Source organism: Psammomys obesus, unplaced genomic scaffold (assembly GCF_907164565.1).
Source record: "Psammomys obesus unplaced genomic scaffold, mPsaObe1.curated_primary_1811, whole genome shotgun sequence".
Lineage (NCBI taxonomy): Eukaryota > Metazoa > Chordata > Mammalia > Rodentia > Muridae > Psammomys > Psammomys obesus.
Window position 1 is genome coordinate 7,295,251 of NW_026586816.1, and position 10,419 is coordinate 7,305,669.

A 10,419-nucleotide genomic window follows, 5' to 3' on the forward strand; every position below is an offset into this window, starting at 1 on the left:
TGTGTGTGTGTGTGTGTGTGTGTGTGTGTGTGTGTGTGTGTGTGTGTAAACTGCATGTTTCCTATCTGACATGGAGCTGCTGAATATGAGGTAGTTAGAAAGCAAGTGAAGAACTTCCTATCTAAACAAATCATGGCATTCCTCTCCAGGATAAAGATAAGACAGAGACTGAGGCTGACAAAATTGAAGCCTCAACAATTTGGACTAATATATATAAAGACGTGAAAGAAATTTAATTAACAGGTTTGTACCATAATACTGTGTTTTCAGACATCCCAGACGCCAGCTGACCACTTTCACAATTGACAAAATGATTGACAACTTATCCTCTTATATACTTTGTTGTCCCTTGGGCAAATCTGAGGAGCTTTTTTTAAAGCAGGTAGCCTACCTTGATACTGTTTACAAAATAAATGCTTATCAGTCTTGTTTAAAAATCACATTACAGTAACCTTTAGCCCAGTTCTCACACAGACCTTGCTGTCCCTAAATTAGGTACAGATTCAACCTCCAGGTTAATTTAGGCAGGAGAAAAGGGGAATGTGGGTCCTGCTGACCTTACAGCCTACAGGATTCTCTGATCATGATGGAACATGCTGTAGAGATATATGGACAGGATGTCTACTATTCCAAGGAGCTGCCTTGGAGCTGCAGCTCCCAGCCTCAGGTCAGGGCATGTTGGTTAACTTTATGGGCTGTTAATGTGGGTTTTGCATTGTGTGAACATACTATGACAGAAGCAGACATATTTGTGACCTTCTGTACTGTTAGAATCTATTGAATAACAGTAACTTCACAAGGTTAATGTTTCAAAGAGAGCAGTCTGTCATATGATCCTGCCCTACACCTTCCTTTGCCTGGCTGAGGCAAATGTGTGTTCTTTTATTTCAATATTAATTGCTAATAGCAATACATACAGCACACAGTAAATATATCTATACACCTCTGTATATACATATAGTTACAGAAGCTGTGGCGGAATTCAAGAGGCTTCCGAAGTGGGCTGGGTCTAAAGAACCAGACAGGTGTCCAGAGGAAGCTGCTTCAAAGGAGTTAGAGTTTGGGAAGCTGCAGAATTCGGCTTTGAGATGATGGAAGGGCAGACTGGATCTACAACCAGGAATGGGGGTCAGAAGCAGGTCCAGCTGGGGGAACAAGTACTGGGTGGGTTATCAGGGGGCCACATCTGGAGACAGAGCTAAAGTTCCAGGACAAGTGTGGAAGCCCTCTACTCATCAGGCTTTGAGGCACACACCAAGTATCAGATGATAGTTTGTCATGCCATGACAGTGTTAGCTGCCCATCACTTTATGAGGTTCTCCATTTTCTTGTTCTGTCTTGTTGAACCTGTTTTCTATAGTCTACCCATGTGCCCTACAGTCTCAGTTATCCCAATAGACTAAGAGAATGGCTCTCTCTCTACTCCCTTGAGTAAGTTATTAGTGTGGGCTGAGTGGGTGGTACCTAATAGATGGTGCAGTTTCTGGGACTCCCAAGCTTGGAGGTTGGATAGTGTACCATGTACAAAGCGATGCAGACAGCCCCACATGTGTGTGACATGTGACGCTGTGTGTTTGAATGAAGGCAGGGCACCAGAAAGACAGAAGCCAGTCTCCAGAAGAGAACCCCAGAAGAACAGCACGTACAGGCAGTCTGCCCTTACGCCACCCCCCTGCGTGAAAGCTGTAACTTCGCAAGTGTTACACATTCCTGTGCCACTGAGTCTTTTCAGCCTGGCCACAGTTGCGCTTGGGAACAGCTCAGGAAAGAACCGCCTGAGGCTTTGCTGTTCCTGAGAATCCCGCCCTCCTTCCCAGTCCTGTTGCAGAAAGGGAGGAAGGAAGGAAAAAAAGGAGGGAGGGAGGGAGGGAGGGAGGGAGGGAGGGAGGGAGGGAGGGAGGGAAAGCGAGAAGGAAAGTCTACAGCTGTTCTTCAAAGCTGCCAGGACTACTTCAGAGGAAGTAATCACAGTGAATAATAACAGTTTGTGAAATTAAGTTTGTTGTTGGTTAATTTGCACTTGGGTTGATGTCTAAACTCTTACCAGCTCTTCTAAGAACACAAGCTAGAAGCTGTGGAAACAGAGAGGTTTGCTGTGCTGTCTCATGGAACTTTAAACGTGCTTTCAGTGACCATAAAAAGCAGCGCCCACAGAGGCTTCAGGCCTTCAGGTGCACGGTAATTCACATCCTGCACAATTGTCCTTTTCAAGTGGAAAGAGAAGGTCCTATTTAGGTTTAGGGAATGTTTCTTTTGCCTTCCAGCACTACTCTGGGGTGAAACTATGCACAGAGATATGGTTCCATTTTATGGAAGAACTCTTGGTCAAAAAGCACAGTGCTCCTTTGAGAGCTGGGGACATGGGTGTACCTGAGGGAAGCCTTGTCTGAAGAGCTTGCTATCACAGGTGTTGCCCACGTGTGCGTCTCGGACCAGAAACACAGATGTCACAGAGACAGTTCCCTACTGCCTCCCTGGAGCCAGGTCCTCATGGGCCATCCTCCTCCTCCCTCCATGCCCCCTTGTCCACCTCTCCCTCCTTCCCCATCTGGGGTGGGAGAGGCTTCCGCAGGAAAGGAACAGTCAACAGCCATGCCGGGGTGTGTCTGTGGAGAGAGCTTTGTTCTGGCTGTTGCTTTTCCTGTGTAAATCCGTGTATGTGATGGCCACGATCCTAGTACTCTGCTTCGGTGTGTGTGTGTGTGTGTGTGTGTGTGTGTGTGTGTGTGTGTGTGTGTAGGGGCTGATGAGGAGGAGTGACAGGCATCACTGGGTATAGTGATAGAGATTATGTCACATGGATATGTGGATATGTGTTGGGACATTCTCCAAACTCCAGTGACAGCCACAGGCCATAAGCAGTGCGGTTTTATACCTAGCTGCTGGTGAGAGGGTGACAAGAGCCTTGGATACTGTCTAGCTTCAGGCTGCAGTCATGAGCTCCAGAGAGTACAGACGTGACTGAGACAAGGCTCCAGCCAAGGAGACTCAGAGAGCTCACAAGCAGGCCCTGGCTACACCTACCACACTGGAAGGCTGTCCTCTGCCTGCAGTTACCTGTCACCATTTCTGAAGCAAAGTGTTCTGTGGCCTTACTAAAGGTTAAGCAGCTGAAGGGGGTATGACTCAGCTAATTGGGGCTGGAGTCTTGTGTTAACTCAAGGCCCCCTGCTACTGTCTAGATTAGAGGAAAACGCAGAATATGTTCGTCCTGGGGAGGCAGAATAGCGAACTCACACCAGTTATTTTCATAAAGGGAATTCTAAATGATTACAGCTGAAAAGAAAGGAGGTGGAGACCTCAGCTGTGTCGCAGAGGAGGCATCTGCACTTAGCAGCTGCCTTCCCCAGAGTCAGGGAGACCTGGGCCAAGAGGCTGCAGTGGTAACACTAGAATTGTGGAGGGAGAGCCCCACGGTGCTGAATCCGAACACCACAGAGCAGGGCCGTGTGAATGACCGTCCTCCACAGACCAAACACCGCAGAGCAGGGCCGCATGAACTACCGTCCTCCACAGACCAAACACCGCAGAGCAGGGCCCTGTGAACGACCGTCCTCCACACAGACCAGGAGCAGCCTTCTTGGCCATTCAGCTTTGCCATCCCGGAAAGGCTTGTTGACACTTTACAACATTCACTGTTCCCCTTTTCCCACTCCCAGAACACCCAACTGCTTCCCAAATTGCCGTGCATGGACTGGAGGAATGGGGTGTATGGGCATGTGTGATTGCGTGCGTGCGTGCGTGCGTGTGTACCTATGCAGCTATGGGGAAGTCCTCCTTGCTGTTTCTGCTGGGTGAGGCTTTCCAAACTCGGGAAGAACTGGCCTCTCCTGTAGAGAGCGTACATGCGCATTCCCTGTATGGAAGCCCAATAAACTCATTGGTTCCCTAGAATGAACTTGGATGTATTGTGCCTTGGGGCCTTGGAAGAAGGGGTAGAAGTTGCTTACGTCTCCCTCTGGCAAGGGATTTCAGTGACAAGGGAGCAAGGGGCAATGGGACATGGGTGCTAGCTTCTAATTTGAAAGTGTGGCTCCTGCATCTCCACGGGTGGAGACAAAATGCAGTTTGTTGATAAACGGAAGCCAGCACGCTGTATCCAGGCTGTCCCTAGCAAGTACTGCTGACACCACCAGGGGGAAGAAGTGGGGCGGGGGCAATGCTGATAGGAACAGGAAGTCTTTGGGAAAAGGAAGTAGACAGGAAGTGTTGAGACCCTGGGACTAGACAAGAAAGAGGAGTGAGTTCTCTTCTCCGTACCTTCTTAGTCTCCCTCTTGTATCCTGACTTGGCAAACCGTCACAGGGAGCAGCTGGCACAACAGAATTAAGGTTTGCATGTGCCAGCCCCACAACCCAGAGTAGAACAGAGGCGGATTTAGAGTCTGGAAGGAAGTTTGGCTGACGGGCATGTTGTACTTCCAGTTCACCTGAAGCCAGCGGCTAACCCTCACCAGCTGTCAGTCAACTGTGCGGACACTGAGACACACTGAATATCTGTGGTCACTGTGTGTTTAACTGCTAGGCTGCAGGATTCCAGCCCAGGAGGCCTAATCTACATGACTTTCTAGCCTGCAGGCAATTAGCTCTACAGAGGTAATGTGTGTCTCTGTCAGGAGCCTCAGGAGAATAGATGCTCTTTCCTGGAGGAAGCAGCCAAGCCCTGGGAAGAACACTTCACATCCTCATTGGAAATGCCAGGAGCTTCTCCTGTCCCGAAGGACTTTGCCATGGGTTAGTTATCCTGAGATGGTAAGAAGTTCAAAGACTGCTTTGAAAGACAAATGACTAGGGCTAGAGATGGCTCAGTGGCTAAGACCTCATACTGCTTCTATGGAGGACCCAAGTCCTGTTCCCAGCACGCATGTCAGGCAGCTCACAACCACATCTAACTTCAGCTCCAGGGAACTCAATGTTGCCTTCTGACCTCAGGAGCACTCAACGCAGGCGCGCGCGCGCACACACACACACACACACACACACACACACACACACACGGAGATGGGGAGGGAGAGGGAGAGGCTTGTTTTTTTAAAGGGCAAGGAAGGAGAAGAAAAGGAAACAAATTATGAAGACACCCATTCCTGAAGCAAAAATGATACCTATTTTTCTTTATTCTTCTTTCAGTGACCAAGAAGTTGCTTGATGACTCAGAAAATGGATCAGGGAGGATGTGCTCCAATTCCTCAGCCACGTGGTGTAGACCAGCAGTTCAGATATGCCCCAGAGGCAGGAGATGAGACTATTTCTAGAACATCTGTCAGGGGGGTAAGGTTTATGGCTGAGGTTTGGAGACCCGTATTCCAACGCTATGCATTAATGCAGTCATTTTCCGAGCTCTTTGTTGAGGCTAGCGGAGACCCCTGTTACTCTGTGCTGAGTCACTGCCAATTCCCATGGACAGTTTCCTCTCTTCTGCTCAAGTGACTTGAAGTGCTACTCACTGGAGAAATTGCCTTTCTGCTTATCCCCATGAGAGGCGTGCTCAGCCACAACCTCCCATAGCACTGAGCCATGACACTGTCCTTAGGGGTCCTAGAATGGCTGTTTTGAGCCTCAAAAACCAAAAAAAAGCTATTTCCCCAAAACCATTAAGGCCTCATGAGCATGCACAGAGGGCAAGAGGTGCAGCTTTCTTGCCGCTGTGGTTGTTGGCCTGGCTTTTTGAGACAGGGTTTCTCTTTACCACGGAGCGCTGGCTGTCCTGGAACTCCTCCTGTATTTGAGGCTGACCCCAAACATGCAGTGTTCCTCCTGCCCTTGCCTTCCAAGTAAATGAATGATAGGTGCTCACACCATGCATGAGCCTGCAGACGCAGTCTTGAACTGCTTCTCCCAGTCCCCAGGTGGCTGGGAGCTACTCAGGAGAGAATATGGGTCTACATATAACTAGCCTTGGGAAGAGCAAAACTCAAGGATGCCATCTTCTTCTGAGCACAAAGCCAAAGCATGATATTTTGTACAGTCATTGTACATTTGCTGGCTTTTCTATACCGCCCCTGTCCAGCCACATCGCTGGGCTTGTCTTTCTGTCTTCCTCTTGGAATAGATGCTGTCCAGGTAGCATAACGAACTTTATTCATTTTTTATTACATTTCTGGCATGGGTGACAGAAAGATCTGCTCATCAGGAGAGTGGTGAAAACAAGGTACATGTGTCTGATCAGAGAGAAAGCTTTATGTTCTCCATAGTGAAGGTGACGGAGCCATTAGTTGTGGTAGTCTCTACCGTCTGAGAAACACAGTCAAGGGGACTTATCAGTGGAGTCAAGCCAACCATGCCTGCAAACTCACTATCCAAAATGAGGCATTTTAGGAGACACTGTAAGTCTGCTCTAAGGAGGCATCACAATGGATAAGGAGAGGATGACAAAATTCTGGGAAAATTCCTGCAAGCTCCCCAAACTCTGGTGACAGTCTCCAGGAAGAGTCTAGGGCTTCCAGCTGAATCTCCATTCCTTCTCTAAGGGCACACAGAGAATGGCCTGATGAACCACTTTTCCACATTTTTTTTTTTTACAGTTGTCAACAATAGGATGCATTTGTTCAAGCTTGGAGGAATCGCTGATTCCAGACTTGTATCGTTCTATGGGGAAATCAAGGTTAGCCACAAAGGTACTGACACCCACCAGGGCCTAGAGTTCTAGGAAGAGTCATCAGCCAGGGCATAAGTGGGAGGAACAAGAGGGAAAATTTTGCCTCAATGTTGTGGTTACCCACATACTTGGTGGCTCACAAGCCCTGAGGGTCAGGCAGGCTTCTCCACTACCTAAATCAGCTGTACAGGGATAGTGGTGTGTGTGTGGGGGGGGGGGTGGCTAGACAAATTGAGGCAGCCACCTCTAAGGTTTTAGGGCCAGAGCAAAGGGCCCTTAGAATTGGCATTCCTTCACGAGCTGCCATTGCAAGAAACACTGCTTACAAGGTATGGCATTTCCAGCAAGAGTCAAGGAAAGCCTAATTTGCCTGTCTTTGCTCTGCAAAGAAGATGTGTTACAATCTGATGCAGATGTGATTGTTTTAAATGCAGAAAACATAAAAAAAGAAAGTGTAAAATGCAGTACAGAACTCAGTCAAATAACAAATTAATGATGATGAGTTAATCTAATGATTATAAAGTTTAGCTCATATGACAGTCTTGAAAAGGCATGCCCCTAGGGACAGAAAATAGCTCAAAGGTTTCCAGGAACTTGGGTTGAGGTTAGGAAGAGATTTCCATAAGGGGGCAGTTGTAGGGAAAGTTGTTTCTTCATTGTGAGGGATGGGAGGGGTTGTCTTCACACTCAAGCATGGGTTTGTCCAAATGCATGGAGCAGTTGACTGGGAAGAGTAAGTTTTACTGTGAATCAGTTTTATATATGTAAACACACACAGAGTTTCATTTAATAATGTGTTGACTGATTTGATCTTCTTTTCTTTTCTTTGTACTGAACACTTAACATAGTCCTGTGAGAGGACAGGAGCTACAAAGGGCCTCTAAAAGACTACCCAGCAGGGTATCGAAGCAGATGCTGAGACTCATAGCCAAACTTTGGGCAGAGTGCAGGAAATCTTATGAAAGAAGGGAGAGATAGAAAGAATTGGAGGGGACAGGAGCTCCACAAGGAAAGCAAGAGAGCCAAAATACTTGGGCCCAGGGGTCTTTTCTGAGACTGATACTCCAACCAAGGACCATGCATGGAGATAACCTTGAACCCCTGCACAGATGTAGCCCATGGCAGCTCAGTCTCCAAGTGGGTCCCCTAGTAAGGGGAACAGGGACTGTCTCTGATAGGAACTCAGTGGCCTGCTCTTTGATCACCTCCCCCTGAGGGGGGAGCAGCCCTATCAGGCCACAGAGGAAGACAATGCAGCCAGTCCTGATGAGACCTGATAGGCTAGGGTCAGAGGGAAGGGGAGGAGGATCTTCCCTATCAATGGATTGGGAGAGGGGCGTGAGAGAAGAGGGATGGATGGAGAGTGTGGGAGGGGATGAGGGAGGGGGCTACAGCTGGGATACAAAGTGAATAAACTAATTAATTAAAAAAACAAATAATTAAAAAAATAAAATATAGTCCTGTGTGAGAAAAGGTAAACAATCCCACCACAATCCATGTCATGAGCTCAGACCTAGGATGAGGACTGCGGTTATTCTCACATCTGTCTCCTCCCTCTCCTCCCACTTGCTAGCAAGCCTACCAATAGCGGGGATCATTCTGTTGCTCACTCAGCATACAGTAGGTGCTCAGGAAATGCAGAGGAGTAGATGCTCGGATGGCAGCTCCCCCAGGCGCATCACCCCGGAGCTGTGTTTCCCTCACCTCATTCTCATCTTTCTCGCTGCTGCCCACTCCCTTCCCGCTCTCTCCTTTGCCACAACCCTAGATCTAAAGTGTTTCCATCCCATGACTCTCAGAGACAGAGGGAGGCTCAGGGCTTCCCTTTAGCCATGCACGTGCATAGGAGGGAGGTGGGATGTTGCCGTTCACCTGGAGTCAGGTGGGTAAGTTCACCAGGAAAGGGACAGGGAGGGAGGGGCTGGCGTGGGATAGCGCCCTGGTGTGCTGGGGTCGCAGGGGCCGATGTGCAGGGGCTGCACGCTGCGGAGGGATAAATAGGATCTGCACGGAGGCCTGGGTTAGAGGTAGGCCTGCCCCGGTAACACCTGCCAGGTCCTTTCCTTGGCTCACTCCTCAGGTGTGAGTTCTCGGGAGACAAGGCTGCGCTTCTCTTGTCTGCTCTGGCTCTGCCCGGGCAACGGCAGCAGGGCCTCCGGTTAGTTAGTGGAATTGCTGGCTGTGTTTTGGGGTGCCAGGCGAGGCACAGTGATGGCTGACTCATTCTAGAATGAATATGAAATCTTCAGGCTGCTTCTTAGAAACAGACTGGAAGCGGCAGAAAGGAAGACGCAAAGAAAGCCGCAGGGAGCAGGTGACAGGATTCTTGGGTGTGCAGTTCAGTGGAAGAAAGCAAGATGGGCGTCCACGGGGGACATCAGCAAGGTTGCGTGGTCTGAGTGTCCACAGCGACTCCAAGGCAAAGGGTGAGAAAGCGCGCGCGGCCTTCTCGCGTGACAGGCCAAAAGCTAGCCTAGGAGGAAAGGAAAGTCAGAATCGGGGTCCTCCCTGCCCAGCTGCCATCTGAGCCCCCTCAGGGGGCCACTCCGTCCCCAGGGAGGGAACTGCTTCCTGGCTCCTAAATGCATTGCTGTCTTGCTGCGGCCAAAGACCAGACCGAGGCTCCCAGACAGTCCAGATGCTCCTGTGGTGTGCGTGTATGCGCGGGACATGGAAGGAGAGAGCCAGTTGGGTTTCTAGGAAGTCTGGAAACTGGAAGCTGCAGCCAGATGGGCGCAGCCAGGGGCATGGTCATGGTCAGACTTTGGAGGGAGATGAGGGTTTGGCGGGGGTTCGGGCAGCGATTCTCAGCCAGACACTTGTGTGTGATGGGAGGGCCTAGGTTTGCTAACCGAGGCAGCTGTAGGGTAAGGCAAGCACAGGACGCTTCAGTTTCCCCACCGGATGTGTTCAACCCCAGACTCTCAGCACCCTTGGCAGGTGACTCTCAGGTTCAGTTATCAAATGGGGGACTATCAGGCCGTCCTCCCACCCTTTCTTTGACTCCTCGGGAGGCTTCCAGCTAGTTTTCTGCTCACCCCCATTTTCCTTTCTCTGCTATTCCACTCAGAACCAAAACTGAAACCCAGACCTATGGAGTCTCTTGAGTACAGAAATCACTAAGGTGTCCTAGCCAGTGGAGAGGTCAGAGGTGGAAGCTGAATTCTAAAGCTTTATTATATTATCAGTGTTTACATTCTTGCATTAGAGAAGCATTGGACACCCACACATACACACACACACACAGACACACACACACACACACACACACACACACACACGTGTGTTTCCCGAGGAATTGACTTAGGTACTATGGTTATGAAATCCTGAACTCCATCAGATAGCATTAAAGAAGGGTTTGAGTTAGTACACCAAAGCTATCGCCCAGAGGTGAAATCTCGTTCTCCCTTCTCTCTCTCTGTCTCTGTCTCCCTCTCCTCTCCCTCTCGCTCTCCCTTTCCATCTCCATCTCTTCAGATTCTCCATGCCATTCACTTAGAACCGTTTGAAATGTTCTCACAGGGGCAGCCTGTAATGTTATGGGACAAATTAAATAATGACGATTAGGCATACAATACAGACCATCTATGAAAATGGTTTATTAGGTGGATATGAAGAGAGGGAGAGAAGGGGGAAGCAGGACATAATAGGGGAAAGAGAGAGAAGGGGGAAAGAGAAAGAGTGAAAGAGAAAAGGGGGTGTCCCGATAGAGAAAGAGGAGAAGGCCAAGAGAGAAGAGAGACTAAGAGAGGAAGGACCAAGAGAGACCACATGGCCAGCTGATCCCTTTAAGGGGCAAGGTAACCACGCCTTCCAGGTGTGGCC